The sequence below is a fragment of the Oryx dammah genome, unplaced genomic scaffold, assembly GCF_014754425.2.
Source record: "Oryx dammah isolate SB20612 unplaced genomic scaffold, SCBI_Odam_1.1 HiC_scaffold_16, whole genome shotgun sequence".
Classification (NCBI taxonomy): Eukaryota; Metazoa; Chordata; class Mammalia; order Artiodactyla; family Bovidae; genus Oryx; species Oryx dammah.
Genome location: NW_024070200.1, coordinates 62,704,871 through 62,725,232, shown reverse-complemented (window position 1 = coordinate 62,725,232; position 20,362 = coordinate 62,704,871).

The window sequence follows — 20,362 nt, the reverse complement described above, 5'->3', positions numbered from 1 at the left end:
GAAATAAATGAATACAGTGACCCAGTTCCATAGCAGAGCTGGGCTCGGAAATGACAGCACTTAGCCTAGGACCTTCCCTATTTCATGTGAAGCTTGTACTAATAGCACCAAAGTCATCCCTATCACCATATATTTTTATTTGAAGATAAATAAAATTTCAAGTTTATTTTCTCAATGTAGGTGAGTTCTATTTGAAGAAAATCCTGCTATTGGGGACTTAACTGAAGGGGAAATCTGGGCAATTTCCAAACTTCACTCTAGAAAAACTTCCCTTGCAGCTTTCCCTTTAAAGGGTCAGAGTCCCACTGTACTTTTTAAAACACAGTTCAGTTAGGAAGAATTCAGTCTACATGCAGATTTTTCAGAACTGTTCGGATGCATCAACTTATGTACACCTTTGTTCTGATCCCTTTTTTTCTCTGTCGAGTATCTTCCATTCTAAAAATAAGCCACATGGTAGTATGAGATTGGTTTGGTCACTGGGCACAGTATTTGAATCACTTATAGCAAGATAAGTAGTAGTTACAATCAACTTTATTGTTGTATTTAAAAACTGTCCTTTTATACAAGACAAAGAATGTGGGCTCAGCTTATGTATTAATATTGGCTTGAACACATGTATCTAATTTAATTCCTTCTCAAAAGTCCACTAAAACTAAAATAGCAGATTTCTTTTTTTTAATATAAATGTATTTACTTTAATTGGAGGCTAATTACTTTACGATATTGTATTGGTTTTGCCATACATCAACATGAATCTGCCACAGGTGTACTCGTGTTCCCCATCTGGAACCCCCCTCCCACCTTCCTCCCCATACCGTCACTCTGGGTCATCCCAGTGCACCAGCCCCAAGCATCCTGTATCATGCATCGAACCTGGACTGGCAATCCATTTCACATATGATATTACACATGTTTCAATGCCATTCTCCCAAATCATCCCACCCTCGCCCTCTCCCACAGGGTCCAAAACCTATCCTACACATCTGTGTCTCTTTTGCTGTCTCACATACAGGGTTATCGTTACCATCTTTCTAAATTCCATATATATGCATTATTATACTGTATTGGTGTTTTTCTTTCTGGCTTCCTTCACTCTGTATAATCGGATCCAGTTTCATCCACCTCATTAGAACTGATTCAAATGTATTCTTTTTAATGGCTGAGTAATACTCCATTGTGTATATGTACCACAGCTTTCTTATCCATTCATCTGCTGATGGACATCTAGGTTGCTTCCATGTCCTGGCTATTATAAACAGTGCTGTGATGAACATTGGGGTACACATGTCTCTTTCAATTCTGGTTTCCTCAGTGTGTATGCCCAGCAGTGAGATTGCTGGGTCATATGGCAGTTCTATTTCCAGTTTTTGAAGGAATCACCACACTGTTCTCCATAGTGGCTGTACTAGTTTGCATTCCCACCAACAGTGTAAGAGGGTTCCTTTTTCTCTACACCCTCTCCAGCATTTATTGCTTGTAGACTTTTGGATCACAGCCATTCTGACTGTGTGAAATGCTACCTCATTGTGGTCTTGATTTGCATTTCTCTGATAATGAGTGATGTTGAGCATCTTTTCATGTGTTTGTTAGCCATCTGTATGTCTTCTTTTGAGAAATGTCTGTTTAGTTCTTTGCCCCATTTTTTGATTGGATCGTTTATTTTTCTGGAATTGAGCTGCAGGAGTTGCTTGTATATTTTTGAGATTAGTTCTTTGTCAGTTGCTTCATTTGCTATTATTTTCTCCCAATCTGAAGGCTGTCTTTTCACCTTGCTTATAGTTTCCTTTGTTGTGCAGAAGCTTTTAATTTTAATTAGATCCCATTTGTTTATTTTTGCCCTTATTTCCAATATTCTGGGAGGTGGGTCATAGAGGATTCTGTTGTGACTTATGTTGGAGAGTGTTTTGCCTATGTTCTCCTCTAGGAGTTTTATAGTTTCTGGTCTTATGTTTAGATCTTTAATCCATTTTGAGTTTATTTTTGTGTATGGTGTTAGAAAGTGTTCTAGTTTCATTCTTTTACAAGTGGTTGACCAGTTTTCCCAGCACCACTTGTTAAAAGTTGTCTTTTCTCCATTGTATATTCTTGCCTCCTTTGTCAAAGATAAGGTGTCCATAGGTGCGTGGATTTATCTCTGGGCTTTCTATTTTGTTCCATTGATCTATATTTCTGTCTTTGTGCCAGGACCATACTGTCTTAATGACTGTGGCTTTGTAGTAGAGCCTGAAGTCAGGCAGATTGATTCCTCCAGTTCCATTTTTCTTTCTCAAGATTGCTTTGGCTATTTGAGGTTTTTTGTATTTCCATACAAATTGTGAAATTATTTGTTCTAGCTCTGTGAAAAATACCATTGGTAGCTTGATAGGGATTGAATTGAATCTATAGATTCCTTTGGGTAGTATACTCATTTTCACTACATTGATTCTTCCGATCCATGAACATGGTATATTTCTCCATCTATTAGTGTCCTCTTTGATTTCTTTCACCAGTGTTTTATAGTTTTCTATATATAGGTCTTTTGTTTCTTTGGGTAGATATCTTCCTAAGTATTTTATTCTTTTCATTGCAATGGTGAATGGATGTTTTTCCTTAATTTCTCTGTTTTCTTATTGTTAGTGTATAGGAATGCAAGGGATTTCTGTGTGTTGATATTACATCCTGCAACTTTACCATATTAATTGATTAGCTCTAGTAATTTTCTAGTGGAGTCTTTAGAGTTTTCTATGTAGAGGATCATATCATCTGCAAACAGTGAGAGTTTTACTTCTTCTTTTCCAATCTGGATTCCTTTTATTTCTTTTTCTTCTCTGATTGCTGTGGCTAAAACTTCCAAAACTATGTTGAATAGTAGTGGTGAGAGTGGGCACCCTTGTCTTGTTCCTGACTTTAGGGGAAATGCTTTCAATTTTTCACCATTGAGGATAATATTTGCTGTGGGTTTTCTTAAAAAAAAAAAAAAAAAAAGACGTAAACTCATAAGATGGGGAGAGCAAGATAGACCTCCATAGCAGCACCATTTTGGAAACTGAAAAACAAATGAACAAATCAAAACTGATTCAATAAGCACAAGAACACTGAACCCCTAGAAAGCAGTGGGGAAAACTAAGAGTTGATTTGAATTATCCTGCTGAATCTTTAAAATGCACAAGAAACAGCACCATCACATACCTCTGCAGCTGAAAGTGAGTAGTGTGTGTGTTCGTTACTCAGTCGTGTCTGACTGTTTGAGACCCCATTGATGATAGCTGATCAGGCTCCTCTGCCCATGGAATTCTCCAGGCAAGAATACTGGAGTGGGTTGCCATTCCCATCTCCAGGGGATCCTCCCAACCCAGGGACTGAACCCAGGTCTCCTGCACTGCAGGCATCTTTATCATCTGAGCCACCAGGGAAGCCCAAGAGTGAGAAGGATCTTACCCTAAAATAAGGATAACATGAATGAATGAGAGCAGTTTCATCTCTAGATCCTTCTTCCCATTCATGTTCCTAAGCAACCGCTGCTCCCCACCCCTATGGAATTCTGCATGTTTATTCTCTGGAGCAGGTAAAACAGAAAATCTAGAAAGGGAGCACCAGACTTGAAACAAGGATTAAGTGACCATATGCATACTGAATGATAAATATAGAGGCAAACTTTGTTTCTCTCCCAGAGTGCGGCAGCCAAACTCTCACCCTCCAGACAGTCTCTTAGAGAATTCTTCTTTGGAGAATCTAACCAGGCCAACGGGAAAAGACTTCAAGATACTGACCTCAGAAATTGCCCCAAAATATTCCTGTAATACAACTGAACAATGATGTTCAAAGTCAACAAGTCCTGCCTACAGACCCAGAGTTTCAGTGATCGTATTAGTTCCTTTTAATTAGGAGCAGATGAGGAAAGATTATCAGACATCTGAGAAATACCTCATAGAGTGGTATATCAGTTTCCTAATATACTGCCACAACAAAGCTGTTTAGTCTGAGTGCCTTAAACAACAAAAATTTATCTTGTCACAAATTCAGAAGACTGGAAGTCTAAGATCAAGGTGTCAGTAGGGTTGGTATCTTCTGAGGCCTTTCTCCTTGCTTGGAGATGACCATCTTCTTTCTGTGTCTTCACAGGATCTTCCCTCTGTGTAAGTCTGTAACTTAATCTCTTGTAAGGACAGCAGTTGTATTGGATTCAACTCAGTTCAGTCATTCAGTCATGTCCAACTCTTTGCAACCCCATAAACTACAGCATGCCAGGCTTCCCTGTCCAAACTGCTAGAGTTTTCTCAAACTCATGTGCATCGAGTCGGTGATGCCATCCAACCATCTCATCCTCTGTCATCCCCTTCTGCCTTCAATCTTTCCCAGCATCAGGGTCCTTTCCAATGAGTCAGCTCTTCACATCAGGTGGCCAAAGTACTGGAGCTTCAGCTTCAACATCAGTCTGGATTCAGAATCAGCATCAGCTTCAGCATATTGGATTAGGTCATCCTAAATCCCATGGACAGAGGAGCCTGGTAGGCTGCAGTCCATGGGGTCACTAAGAGTCAGACACGACTGAAGTGACTTAGCAGGAGCAGCAGCAGCAATGACCTCTTTTAAACTGATATCCTCTTTAAAGAGTCTATCTCGAAACACAGTCTCATTTTGTGTTAAGACACATGAATTTGTGGGGGACAGAATTCATCCCACAATAAGATGATAGGAACCAAAAGAAACCATAACAAAAATGCAACTGAAGGAAACACTGTGCAAGAACAAGAAACCTACTAATCTTAGAGACATAAGAGAAGAGATTAAATAAGAACAATATACCATAGAAAAGAAACATTCAGAGAATGGGAAGGGGTTCTTGAAAGTTAAAAACATAATAGCTGAAATGAAAACATTAATATTGGAAGATAAAGTCAAGGAAATCTAGAAAGTAGAGTAAAAAGAATTGGAAAACAGAATGAAATATTTAAGAAAATGATAAAAAACAATCCATGAAGTCCAATATCCAAATAGTAGGATTTCCATAAAGAATGTTCGGAATAAACATAGAGAGGCAATCACCAAGAAAAGAACTCATGAACTACGAGAATTCCCTACTGGCTAAATTGTAAAGTGTCTCAAAGACCATCACTTCCACCCTAACAATGAGAAGAAGCTAGGCTGCGAGAGCTGGTGCACGAAGTGTGGCTGAGAGGAGCTACCCCACGTCCAAGGTCAGGGGCAGTGGCCCAGAGTTCCAGGCTGCTACAGTGCAGGAACGGCCGAGAGGAGCTACCCTGTGTCCGAGGTCAAGGGTGGCAGCCGAGAGGAGCTACCTCGCATCCGAGATCAGTGGCGGCCAGGAGGAGACATCCCGTGTCGGAGGTCAGGGGTGGCCGAGAGTAGCTACCCCGTGTCCAAAGTCAGGGCGGCAGCCAAGAGGAGCTACCCTGCGTCTGAGGCCAGGGGCGACTGGGAGAAGCCACCTCGTACCTGAGGCCAGGGTTGGTGACCCTGAAGAGCCACCCCGAGCCCCAGGCCAGGGCCGGTAGTTGGGAGGGGCATCCCGAGGAGCGGTGGCTGAGCAGGTGCAAGAGGGCCTAGAGGAGCTATCCCATGTTGAAGGTCAGGAACAGTGACGGTAAGGAGATACCCCTTGTCCAAGGTCAGGAGCAGCTGCTGTGCTTTGCTGGAGCAGCCATGAAGAGATACGTCACACCCAAGGTAAGAAAAACCCAAGTAAGATGGTAGGTGTTGTGAGAGGGCATCAGAGGGCAGACACACTGAAACCATACTTAGAGAAAACTAGTCAATCTAATCACACTAGGACCACAGCCTTGTCTAACTCAATAAAACCAAGCCACGCCTGTGGGGCAACCCAAGACGGGCAGGTCATGGTGGAGAGGTCTGACAGAGCGGTCCACTGGAGAAGGGAATGGCAAGCCACTTCAGTATTCTTGCCTTGAGTACCCCATGAACAGTATGAAAAGGCAAAATGATAGGATACCAAAAGAGGAACTCCCCAGGTCATTAGGTACCCAATATGCCACTGGAGATCAGTGGAGAAATAACTCCAGAGAGTATGAAGGGATGGAGCCAAAGCAAAAACAATACCCAGTTGTGGATGTGACTGGTGATAGAATCAAGATCTGATGCTGTAAAGAGCAATATTGCACAGGAACCTGAAATGTCAGGTCCATGAATCAAGGCAAATTGGACATGGTCAAACAAGAAATGGCAAGAGTGAATGTCGACAGCCTAGGAATCAGCGAACTAAAATGGACTGGAATGGGTGAATTTAACTCAGATGACCATTATATCTACTACTGCAGGCAGGAATCCCTCAGAAGAAATGGAGTAGCCATCGTGGTCAACAAAAGAGTCCGAAATGCAGTACTTGGATGCAATCTCAAAAATGACAGAATGATCTCTGTTCGTCTCCAAGGCAAACCATTCAATATCACAGTTATCCAAGACTATGCCCCAACTAGTAACGCTGAAGAAGCTGAAGTTGAACAGTTTTATGAAGACCTACAAGACCTTTTAGAACACACACCCCAAAAAAGATGTTCTTTTCATTCTAGGGGACTGGAATGCAAAAGTAGGAAGTCAAGAAACACCTGGAGTAACAGGCAAATTTGGCCTTGGAATGTGGAATGAAGCAGGGCAAAGACTAATAGAGTTTTGCCAAGAAAATGCACTGGTCATAGCAAACACCCTCTTCCAACAACATAAGAGCAGACTCTATACATGGACATCACCAGACGGTCAACACGAAATCAGATTGATTATATTCTATGTGGCCAAAGATGGAGAAGCTCTATACAGTCAACAAAAACAAGACCAGGAGCTGACTGTGGCTCAGATCATGAACTCCTTATTACCAAATTCAGACTCAAATTGAAGAAAGTAGGGAAAATCGCTAGACCATTCAGGTATGACCTAAATCAAATCCCTTCTGATTATACAGTGGAAGTGAAATAGATTTAAAGGCCTAGATCTGATAGATAGAGTACCTGATGAACTATGGAATGAGGTTCGTGACATTGTACAGGAGACAGAGATGAAGACCATCCCCATGGAAAAGAAATGCAAAAAAGCAAAATGGCTGTCTGGGGAGGCCTTACAAATAGCTGTGTAAAGAAGAGAGGCGAAAAGCAAAGGAGAAAAGGAAAGATATAAGCATCTGAATGCAGAGTTCCGAAGAATAGCAAGAAGAGAAAAGAAAGCCTTCTTCACCAATCAATGCAAAGAAATAGAGGAAAACAACAGAATGGGAAAGACTAGAGGTCTCTTCAAGAAAATTAGAGATATCAAGGGAACATTTGATGCAAAGATGGGCTCGATAAAGGACAGAAATTGTATGGACCTAACAGAAGCAGAAGATATTAAGAAGAGGTGGCAAGAATATATGGAAGAACTGTACAAAAAAGATCTTCACGACCCAGATAACCATGATAATGTGATCACTAATCTAGAGCCAGACATCTTGGAATGTGAAGTCAAGTGGGCCTTAGGGAAGCATCACTATGAACAAAGCTAGTGGAGGTGATGGAATTCCAATTGAGCTATTTCAAATCCTGAAAGATGATGCTGTGAAAGTGCTGCACTCAATATGCCAGCAAATTTGGAGAACTCAGCAGTGGCCACAGGACTGGAAAAGGTCAGTTTTCACTCCAATCCCAAAGAAAGGCAATGCCAAAGAATGCTCAAACTACCGCACAATTGCACTCATCACACATGCTAGTAAAGTAATGCTCAAAATTCTCCAAGCCAGGCTTCAGCAATACGTGAACCGTGAACTCCCTGACGTTCAAGCTGGTTTTAGAAAAGGCAGAGGAAACAGAGATCAAATTGCCAACATCTGCTGGATCATGGAAAAAGCAAGAGAGTTCCAGAAAAACAACTATTTCTGCTTTATTGACTATGCCAAAGCCTTTGACTGTGTGGATCACAATAAACTGTGGACAATTCTGAAAGAGATGGGAATACCAAACCACCTGACCTGCCTCTTGAGAAATCTGTATGCAGGTCAGGAAGCAACAGTTAGAACTGGACATGGAACAACAGACTGGTTACAAGTAGGAAAAGGAGTATGTCAAGGCTGTATATTGTCACCCTGCTTATTTAACTTATATGCAGAGTACATCATGAGAAATGATGGACTGGAAGAAACACAAGCTGGAATCAAGATTGCCAGGAGAAATATCAATAAGCTCAGATATGCAGATGACACCACCCTTATGGCAGAAAGTGAAGAGGAGCTAAAAAGCCTCTAGATGAAAGTGAAAGAGGAGAGTGAAAAAATTGGCTTAAAGCTCAACGTTCAGAAAACTAAGATCATGGCATCCAGTCCCATCACTTCATGGGAAATAGATAGAGAAACAGTGGAAACAGTGTCAGACTTTATTTGGGGGGGCTCCAAAATCACTGCAGATGGTAATTGCAGCCATGAAATTAAAAGACGCTTACTCCTTGGAAGAAAAGTTATGACCAACCTAGATAGTATATTCAAAAGCAGAGACATTTCTTTGCCAACTAAGGTCTGTCTAGTCAAGGCTATGGTTTTTCCTGTGGTCATGTATGGATGTGAGAGTTGGACTGTGAAGAAGGCAGAGCACCGAAGAATTGATCCTTTTGAACTTTGGTGTTGGAGAAGACTCTTGAGAGTCCCTTGGACTGCAAGGAGATCCAACCAGTCCATTCTGACGGAGATCAGTCCTGGGATTTCTTTGGAAGGAACGATGCTAAAGCTGAAACTCCAGTACTTTGGCCACCTCATGAGAAGAGTTGACTCATTGGAAAAGAGTCTGATGGGAGGGATTGGGGGCCAGAGGAGAAGGGGACGACCCAGGATGAGATGGCTGGATGGCATCACGGACTTGATGGAAGTGAGTCTGAGTGAACTCCGGGAGATGGTGATGAACAGGGAGGCTTGGCGTGCTGCGATTCATGGGGTCGCAAAGAGTCGGACATGACTGAGCCACTGAACTGAACTGAACTGAAGCTACAAAATAATGGTTTAAAACTATGATTTTTAAAAAGCTGATAAAAATGCCTTTGTGTACAAATACAGATGAACAAAATTCTATAACGTCATAAGTCCTTTTTAGGAAAGAAGATACCCACTGCTGATTTCATCTTGGTTAGAGCTGTGGGAGGAGGAAGAGTCTTCCAGACAAATTTAGTATCCACATTTCATGGTTACTTATATATATGGTTAATTACTTTAAAAAATCAAGGTGAGAGATCAGTTCAGTGGGGGAAAGAACTTTTTCTTGCCTTTAAAAAAAATGATTGATGCTGTGAAAATTAACCAGATGGGGAAAAGATAAACCTTTTCACACCAGAGACAAAAATTAACCTGAAATGGATCATAGATCTAAATGTGAATGCTAAAACAATAGAACTACAATAAAACAAAAATATGCTTATAACTCTAGTGTAGACAAAGATTTTTAGGTTGGACATGAGAAATACTAGCCATGAAGTAACATATTAAATTAGAAGTCTCTGCTCTTTAGAAAACACCAATACAATAGCTGAACACTGGAAATATCTCCAAGAGAACTGATAAATACACTAAAGCATAGTTATACAATGGAATCTACTCAAAAATATGAAGGAATAAAACTAGAGATACATGCTATACATGTATGAATCTAAAAAATATTGTATTAGGTAAAAGACATCAGATGAAAAAGATACATTTTGGATTTTCAGAAACCCCCCAAAAAACTCATAGAACTTTAAGTGATTATTATAAGATTACAGGTTATAGGTTTAATACACAAAAGTCAATCAGTTTCCTATATAATAGTAAAGAACAAGTGGAAGTTGAAGTTAAAACTCAATACCATTTACATTAACATCTCCAAAATGAAATACTTAGGTATAAATCTAACAAAATATGGATAAGATATTTATGAGAAAAACTGTAAAATTCTGATGAAAGAAATCACAAAGCTAAATGAATGGTATTCCATGTTCACACCTCTTAGGATATGAAGGGAGACTCATTATTGTCAAAATGCCAGTTCTTCTCAACTTGATCTACAGATTCAAGGTAATTTCTATCAAAATCCCTGCAAGTTATTTTGTCAGTATTAACAAATTGATTTTAAAGTTTATATGGAGAGGCAAAAAACCCAGAATAGCCAATTCAGTATTGAAGGAGAAGAACAATTTTGGAGGGTTGACTCTACCTGACATCAAGATGTACTATAAAGTTATGGTACCGAAGACAGCGTGCTATTAGTGAAAGAATAGATAGTGTAACAGAATAGAGAGCCCAGAAATATATTCACACGAATATAGTTAACTGATCTTTGACAAAGGAGTTAAGTTACTAGGATGAAGAAAAGATAGTCTTTTCAACAAACGATACTGGCACAACTGTATATCCACATGCAAAAGAATGAATCTAGACACAGATCTTTTATCTTTCATAAAAACTGACTCAGAATTGTTGATAGACCTAAATGTAAAACAAACAAAAACTATGAACCTTTTAGAAGAAAGTGAAAGTGTTAGTTGCTCAGTTGTGTCCAACTCTTTGTGACCCCATGGACTACAGCCTGCCAGGCTCCTCTCTCCATGGAAATCTCCAGGCAAGAATACTGGGGTGGGTTGCCATTTCCTTCTCCAGGGGATTTTCTCAACCCAGGGATCAAACCCAGGTCTCCCGCTTTGCAGGCCAATTCTTTCCCATGTGAGCCACCAGGGGACAGGAAGGGGAAACTATTAGTTGTGGAATGCAGGATTTAGTTCCCTGACCAAGGATTGAACCCAGGCCCCCTGCATTGGGATTATGGAGTCTTAGCCACTATATCACAAGGGAGATCCCTTTGGAAGATAACATAGGAGAAAATCCAAATGATCTTGGGTTTGGTGGTGACCTTTTTAAGACTCAAAACCAAAAGCATGATCCATGAAAGAAATACTTGATAAGCTGGGATTCAGTGAATTGAATACTTCTTGTCTGTGAAAGACAGTGTTAAGAGAATGAGAATTCAAGCCACATACTGGGAGAAAATATTTGCCAAAAAACCCCACATCTGATAAAGTACTGTTACTCAAAACATATGAAGAACTCTTAAAATTCAACAATAAAGAAAGTAAGCAGCCAGATTTTGAATGGTTAAAATCTTAACAAATCCTCACCAAAGAAGATATTCAGATGTCATGCCAAAATGCTCCATATAATCCACTAGAATGAAGTCATCAGGGAAATGTAAATTAAAACACTGAAATACCTCTCTACACACCTCTTAGAACAGGCAACATTCAGAACACTGATAATACCAAAAGCTGTCAAGGATGTGGAACAACATGAACCCTCATTCCCGAATGAGTTGAAAAGGTGTTTGCACACAAAAACCTGCATATGGATGTTTACAGCAGTTTTATTCATAATTGTCAAAACTTGGAAGCAACCAAATTGTCCTTTGGTAGGTGAATAGATAAACTGGTGGTACATCAAGATGATGGAATATTAGTCAGCATTAAAAAAAAAGAGCTATCAAGCTATGAAAAGACATGAGAGAATGTTAAATATTTTATTAGGTTAAAGAAGCCAATATAAAAAGGCTATATACTGTGTAATTCCAACTACACAACATTCTTAAAAAGCAAAACTATGGTTGCCAGGAGCTGGCGAAGAGAGAGGGATAAGTAGGCAAAGCGTGGTGTTTTTTAGGGCAGTGAAACCATTCCGCATGACAATAATGATTCCGGAAAACTTCTCTGAACTGAAGGATAAGTGCTGTATGAGTGAAAGGGCTCACCAAATGTTTTGCACAACGTGTGAAAACAGACCCACACCGAGGTACAAAATCATGAAATTTCAGAGCACTGTGTGGGTCCAGAGATGAAAAGCAGGTAACATACAAAGAATTATGAATCGGAATGATCCTGGACTACTTAACAACACTGGACACAAGATGATAGGGTGACAATGCCTTCAAAGTTCTGAAAGAAAATTGTCTTCAACCTCAAATTCTATACCCAAACTGTCAAATAGGAAAAAGCAAAAAAAAAAAAAATTTTTTTTTTGAGATACACAAGGTCTCAGAAAGTCTCTCTTACGTCTCTGCATGCTTCTTAGGAGACTATTGGGGATGTACTTCAACAAAATGAGAGGAGAAAGCAAGATAGAGGAAGACGGGAGTCAGGAACCAGGAGATCTCAGAGAGGAGACTGGTGAAAGGATGCCCAGAGGGGCGTTTACAGATTCAGCTGCCAGAATGAGAGCTGACTGCCAGACGCAGCATGTGACTCAGGAGAGACAGTCATCACCACAGTAACACCACTGTAGTACCTCCATAACCTGAGCAAGAATACCCCAGAGTGTGGCCCAAGCTCTTACCTGTTCTTCATTTGCTCTGCCCATGTGCTGACTGGGGCTTCCCTGGTGGCTCAGAGACTAAGAAATCTGCCTGCAACGCGGCAGACCCGTGTTCAATCCCTCGGTCAAGAGGAACCTCTGCAGAAGGGAATGGTAACCCACTCCAGTGTTCTTGCCTGGAGAGTTCCATGGCCAGAGGAGCCTGGCGGGCTGCTGTCCATGGGGTCCCAAAGAGTGGGACTTGACTGAAGGACTACCACTTTCACAAGTGCTGATTAAATTCCTGCTCCCCCTCTATGCCCTCCTGCCTGGATCTGCTGAAGACACTCATTTCACCCCCACAGAAGCACTCTCAATGTACTGCTAAGATTTGGAGATAGATTTGTCAAAAACTGCTAGCCTGCTAAAGTTTCATGTGAAACTCGGGTCAGGGACAGAAGATGAGGTAAGATGTCCCAGCTCAAGCTGTGAGGCTAAAAAAAGGGGCAAATTCCTGCTGCTTCTACCTTTTGTTTTATTCAAGCCTCCGTGGATTAAATGGTGTCTGCTGATTCAAATGCTAACCTCATTGGAAGCACCTTCACAGACACACCTGGAAACAATTGTTAATCTAAGTGCCCCATGGTAGTCAAATTTGACACATAAAATGAACAAGGTGTCTGCTAGCAAACTGGCCTGACCTTGGTCCCAGAGGGAGATATTATCTTTATTATCCTGGTCAGTTCCCAAGATTGTTTGCTGTACAAATATCTTTTAAAAGATAGTTTTTTTAAAAACTTTTTGTAAAATTATATTTATTTTTTATTGAACGATAATTGCTTTACAGAGTTTTGTTGTTTTCTGTCAAACCTCAACATGAATCAGCCATAGGTATAGTCTAGGGTGAAAGTGGTCAATGACTCTTGACAAGACTTGCAGAAGTGAAAAAGGACCCTGGAGGAATTCTCTTCCAACAGCTGTGGCAAGCCTAAAAATAAGTTACTAAGTATCCCATTCCGTTCTCTGCATATGACAGAAAGAAGACCAATCCCTGCCATTGGAGCCATTCTAGGTACACGGAATGCGGGGACACCTGTGTTTCCAGGACTTGAGCACAATCTTGCCCTCATACTTTCCCAGAAAATGCCCTTGGGAAACTCTCCAATGAGCTGAAATCAAACTAAGACTTGGGGACACAGTTCAGTTTCTCTTTTCCTGAGAGCCTTTTTCTAGCAGAGGTTCTACTGGTATTGTTTCCCCACATTCAACAATGTATTACCTGGGGATACATATGTTGACTTAAAAAGAAAGTACAACCTGTAAGTTGAGAATTATGTTTTATTCGGCAAACTTTCTGAGAATGTCACGTCCTATGGCAATCTTTAAACTTTCTTCATTGGCCTAACTATTGCCCCAAGTAATTGTTGAGCTTTAAGCCAACTTTTTCACTCTCCTCTTTCACTTTCATCAAGAGGCTCTTTAGTTCTTCTTCACTTTCTGCCATAAGGGTGGTGTCACCTGCATATCTGAGGTTATTGATATTTCTCCCGGCAATCTTGATTCCAGCTTGTGCTTCCTCCAGCCCAGCATTTCTCATGATGTACTCTGCATATAAGTTAAATAAGCAGGGTGACAATATACAGCCTTGACGTACTCCTTTTCCTATTTGGAACCAGTCTGTTGTTCCATGTCCAGTTCTAACTGTTGCTTCCTGACCTGCATACTGGTTTCTCAAGAGGCAGGTCAGGTGGTCTGGTATTCCCCTCTTGCAGAATTTTCCACAGTTTATTGTGATCCACACAGTGGAAGGCTTTGGCATAGTCAATAAAGCAGAAATAGATGTTTTTCTGGAACGCTCTTGCTTTTTTGATGACTCAGCAGATGTTGGCCATCTGATCTCTGGTTCCTCTGCCTTTTCTAAAACCAGCTTGAACATCTGGAAGTTCACAGTTCACATATTGCTGAAGCCTGGCTTGGAGAATTTTGAGCATTACTTTACTAGCGTGTGAGATGAGTGCAATTGTGTGGTAGTTTGAGCATTCTTTGGCATTGCCTTTCTTTGGGATTGGAATGAAAACTGACCTTTTCCAGTCCTGTGGCCACTGCTGAGTTTTCCAAATTTGCTGGCATATTGAGTGCAGCACTTTCACAGCATCATCTTTCAGGATTTGAAATAGTTCAACTGGAATTTTATCACCTCCACTAGCTTTATTCATAGTAATGCTTTCTAAGACCCACTTGACTTCACATTCCAGGATGTCTGGCTTTAGGTGAGTGATCACACCATTGTGATTATCTGGCAAATAGATGGGGAAACAGAGGAAACAGTGGCTGACTTTATTTTTCTGGGCTCCACAATCATTGCAGATGGTGACTGCAGCCATGAAATTAAAAGATGCTTACTCCTTGGAAGGAAAGTTATGAGCAACCTAGACAGCATATTAAAAAGCAGAGACATTACTCTATCAACAAAGGTCCGTCTAGTCAAGGCTATGGTTTTTCCAGTGGTCATGTATGGATGTGAGAGTTGGACTATAAAGAAAGCTGAGCGCCAAAGAATTGATGCTTTTGAACTATGGTATTGCAGAAGACTCTTGAAAGTCCCTTGGACTGCAAGGAGACCCAACCAGTCCATCCTAAAGGAGATCAGTCCTGGGTGTTCATTGGAAGGACTGATTTTGAAGCTGAAACTCCAATACTTTGGCCACCTGATGCAAAGAGCGTCAGCTCATTGAAAAGACCCTGATGCTTGGAAAGATTGAGGGCAGGAGGAGAACGGGATGACAGAGGATGAGATGGCTGGATGGCTTCACTGACTCAATGGACGTGAGTCTGAGTGATCTCTGGGAGTTGGTGCTGGACAGGGAGGCCTGGCGTGCTACGGTTCATGGGGTCACAAAGAGTCAGACACGGCTGTGCAAATGAACTGAACTGAACTGAATTGTTGGTCAGGTGTCTGTGTAATTTTCTTCTGACCTATTAAATGTCTGTTTTACTTGTCCCATTTAAAAATAACCATGTAGGGACTTCTTTGGCAGTTCAGTGGTTAAGATTCTGGCACCCCCCAGTGCTAGGGGCATGGGTTTGATTCTGGGTCAGGGAACTAAGATTTCCCCATGCCACAGGGTGCAGCAAAATATAAATAAATTTTTAAATGAAAATAAAAATAATCATCTAAAGATTTCTTTATCCATTTGGAATAAGTCCCCTTAAAATTTCTACCTTGTTGGAAAGGAATCTCTGGATCTTCCCTACATTTTTTTCCCCTGTTAATCAACCTAAATAACATTAATTATTTAATGATTTTATTAGCATCTGTAAGACACATTGAGGGGGAAGAGGAGAACACATTTCCCAAGATGGTTTTCCTGTTTATTTTAAACTAAGGGAGTTCTTAGGTTAATCATCATATATATATATATATGTACATGGCTTCCCTGGTGGCTCAGTTGGTAAAGAGCCTGCCTGCAATGCAGGGGACCCGGATTCAATCTTTGGGTCAGGAAGGTCCCCTGGAGAAGGGAATGGCAACCCACTCCAGTGTTCTCGCCTATAGAGAATTCCATAGACAGAGGAGCCTGGCGGGCTACAGTCCATGGTGTTGCAAAGAGTCTGATATGACTGAGCGACATTCACACATAAAATATACACTTTTATTTTCCACCTTTTGATTTTTTACATAGTTACCAAAAAATTTACCAATTTTCTCCAATTAAAACTCTCTCCAAGTTAAAGCATCTATTATCTGGCCACTAAGGAGATATATATTAATAGTGACTCAAACCAATCAGACACAAGAGGCTTCCCCACAAGAGGGTGGGGAGGATGCTGCCTAAACAAGGCCCTAAGAGAGTTTCCTACCAAAAGCAGTCCAAGAAAGTAAAGGCCTTTGTTGTACAGGCCAGCACAACAAAAGTTAAGATGACAGGGGAAAAAAATGCCTGAGAGTTGGTACAAACAGACAAAAGACTGTTCAAAATCCCACTTTATTTGATTGGCTGCCAAATGTACACCATACCTGTACATTTTGGATGACAAAGCCCAAGTTTTCAAAACATAGCTACAAAAACACGCATGCACATGCACATGCGAGCACGCATGCACACACACACACACACACACACACACACACATGCACACACAATGTTGGCACATCAAGTAGAACATTTACGTTTCAAAGGCACAGGAAGAGAAATGCAAGTTCCTCCACAAGGGCCTTTGTTTTTTTTAAGGTCAATATTCTGAAAAGATGCTTTCATCAAGCTGGCTTTTTAATTTAACTGTGTATGTGATAAAAGAGCCCCTGGCTAGGGTATTTGTCTGAGGCTGGCAATCTGTTGTTCCTTTTTTGTCTTGTTTTGAAAGCTTTATTCCCCATTCAGAGATTGGTTTGTTGAAATAAAATTGCTAGTGTAGCCAATTTAAGGAAAAATGACAGGCCAGTCTTCCCCTTAATTATCATCCAATCCTACTCAGGTTTCTTTCAACTGAAGATGAAACTGTTGTGGGAAGGGGGACCCGTTCCAGGGCCCGGAAGTGGGATCTTGTCTAACACTCGAAAACGAATTATCCGAGAAAACACATGTGCTGACAGAGCAAGAGATTTTATCATGAAGGGGCACCTGGGTGGAGAGCAGCAGGGTGAGGGGACCCAGGAGGACTGCTCCGCCACGTGGTTCAGTCTCGGGTTTTATGGTGACAGGATTAGTTTCCAGGGTGTCTTTAGTCAATCATCCTGACTCAGAGTCTTTCCTGGTGGTGCATGCATCACTCAGCCAAGAAGGATGCCAGCAAAAAGGATTCTAGGAGGTGGTCAGACAGGTGGTGTCTCCTTTTGACCTTTCCTGAACTCTTCCTGTTGGTGGTGACTTCTTAGTTCCGTGGTCCTTACCCAGGACTGCCTGTCGTCAAACAACTCATGCAAATGGTGGCTATGGTGCCTGGCCAGGGTGGGCAGTTTCAATCAGTGTGCTTCCCCTAACAACTCTCCCCTGAGAAACTTCATACTCAACATACTTCTTGGGAACTGGGGTGGAGGTCTCTTTCTTCTGTAACTTCTTCCTGCTGTGCATGGGCGTAGGTCTGCCTAGCAGAGCAGAAGTCTCTCTTAACCTAATCTAAGTTGAGGTATTCTTTGCCTGAAACCAGCATTCATCCTTATAGTAATAGCAATTTAGCTTGAAAGTGTTGGCCCCTGTCAGAGATGAAATATACCGGGTCAAACAGGAGGCCTAAAAGGATGGTGGTCATCACTGGCCCCAGAAACAGAAGGCAACATTTGTGGTGAAGACTGCAGGGTGTGTGACCTTGTTCTGATTGGTTGGTGGTGAGGCAACAGAGCAGTGCTCCAGGAATCTTGTGCTCAGCCTGAAGTTATCATCTTCCATCTGGGTGGGGGCCCCAGTTCTGCAGAAGAACTCAAAGATATTGTTATATTTGCATATTTCTTTTTTTTTTTTTATGTTCAACCAGGACCCTGCCTCAAGGCTGTACCAACAATAGACTGTTCCTCTGTTTCTGTATTCCCTCGCTTCCCTGATTAGCAACTGTTTAAATCTACCCTTGGAACTCAGGGAAGGTCAAGGAGGCTGAATGAAGCCTATATCCTACAGACAAGAAATGGAGAACACAGAACAGATCTGTACTCTAGAGCCCCACGGAGTCCTGCTCAGTTTTAATTCAGGGAACTGGGCAACTATGACTGTGATAACTTCCCGTCAAAACTATGCAGGATACAGGATGCTTGGGGCTGGAGCACTGGGATGACCCAGAGGGATGGTACGGGGAGGGAGGTGGGAGGGGGGTTCAGGATGGGGAACACGTGTATACCCGTGGTGGATTCATGTTGATGTATGGCAAAACCAATACAATATTGTAAAGTAATTAGCCTCCAATTAAAATAAATAAATTTAAATTTTAAAAAAATTGGGGTGTAGGACTGCCTCAGCTGGGAGAATAGACACTGAATTGGAAATATTCCTGAGTTCCAAGTCCTAGATCTGAGTCTAATATGATTAAACTCTCAAACCCTTGTCAGCTATTTTGGTGTAACAGACCCAATTAGAAGTAGTTGGAGGGGTGACAACTGGAAGTTTAATAGATGAAATAAATCTCATTTATTTTGAGAAGAATAGGCCTGAAACCCAGTCTGGACCTGGCACTTCAGGGAGACTTGCAGCCAGGTAGCCAGTTGCCTAGTTTTATAAAAAGTAAGGTTGCAGTTATGAGCTGCCAGCAAACATTGTTTTCAGAATGGTTGTATCCAAGCCTGATATGACTCAGAAAATACAAGTGTTTAGCAATACAAGGTCTTGTCTGAAATTACACCCATAGCATCACCTAGTTATTTCCTTGGATGTCTGAACCATAGCTACTCTATTATGACTTTTAATTGTAAAATTCTCCTTAATAGCCAAAGCAGATGTCACCATTAATGATGTCAGTGTTTCTCTAGTTATGAAAAGATGCAAGAATTGGGACTCATAAAATCTTCTCCTGAAAAAATCTAACTACCTGAAGGCCTGTTCCGCCAGTTTTTCCCAGAGCCGAGTGCCTCATTCCTGATTTCCACCCTGAACTCCTTTCAGGGGAGTTGAAGGTCAGCAGCTGCAGGGCCATGATTTAATCTTAGCAGAGGTAGATGGCAAGTGTCAGTTTTCAGTTGGCAGGCCCCCTTCTTGACTAAACTTGACCATGACTTTAAGGGGGGCATTTCATGACCATTTCATCCCATGGTGCTGAGAATGTCCATTCTCAGGTTCTGGCAAAGATTTTGTTGACAGGCCACTCAGTATGTTGTTACTGGACTTGGCCGTAAAGCAGTATCCAGAACTCTCTGGACCACCTGTCTTACTAGCCTCTTGGTCCAGGAAAACATTCCCTCTTGTTGTTTCTTCCCATATCTAGAGTTATACTGTTACCATCATCAGTCTCATATGGAACTATATATTATTTTATCAGAGGCCTCAGTCACACGTTTGTCAGTGTAAGAAACAGCAATTTTGTAAAACAGGTGAAATACAAATAACATAGCAGCAGTATTAGTAACATCATAAGAAAGACTTAAGCTAAGAGCTTCCATTAGATGTAGCCCAGTATATCCCACATCATCTGACTTAGTCTACTCTGTACGAATCTTTATCTTCCAGGGAAATTATATATTGTCACTGTCTACAAGGAACATAGCCCAGTTTTTTAGTGTTACTAGATTGATTATCCCTCAGTTCAGTTCAGTTCAGTTGCTCAGTTGTGTCTGACTCTTTGTGATCATCCTTAGTATGATTTAATTAATCTCCAACACAGAGGAGATTTTAAACCTAAATTATCATAGCCTGGTGTTATCTATATAAATCCATTCCCTAATTGTAGGAGATTTTTTTCCCTTTGCTGAAACTTTGCTTGTTGCTCTGGTTGAGGTTGAGTAATAGAAGAAACAGAAGAAAACTCAAATTTATGGTCAGAGTCAGAGCAGGCGTGATAGGATTCCACCTAGCAATATCAATAGTGACCTGAATATAACTATAATTTTTTTAAAGTAAATTTTCTCAGGGCCTACCAGCCAGAGCCTTGGAATAGAGAAATTCACCAAGGTAACCCAGAACTAGACACAGGTAATTGGCCACAAACCCAACAATTGGATTGATTTCTAAAACTAGCTTAGGATCAGGCCTAGGATAGAAAAGCATTTGATATATATGCAAAGGTCTAAGAAGTCAACAAAACATTATAAATGATCACATGTATCAGGTGCAGCATCTTGGGCAAGCTGTCTACTTCTGATGTCATCTTCTTCTTGTCCTGGTATAGTGGAGTTTCTCCTCTGTTTGAATGCCACTTTAAGGTGAGATCAGGTCAGCTGTCCTCTCTATAGACCAGTCCAGTGTAGGGGCCTTTAGAAGTGGAATTAATCTAAGAGTCAGTTTCCCTTCAATTTCACTGTGAATGAGCCAGTTAAGAGTACCTAATATAAGGGTCCTTCCATCCAGGTTGGAGACAGCCCCTTAAATTATGTCTTTCTCCAGTCCTGATTGCAGCTTATGAAGCATCTGATCTTTATCCCAAGATAGATTACTGAGATAAGCTTCAGAAACA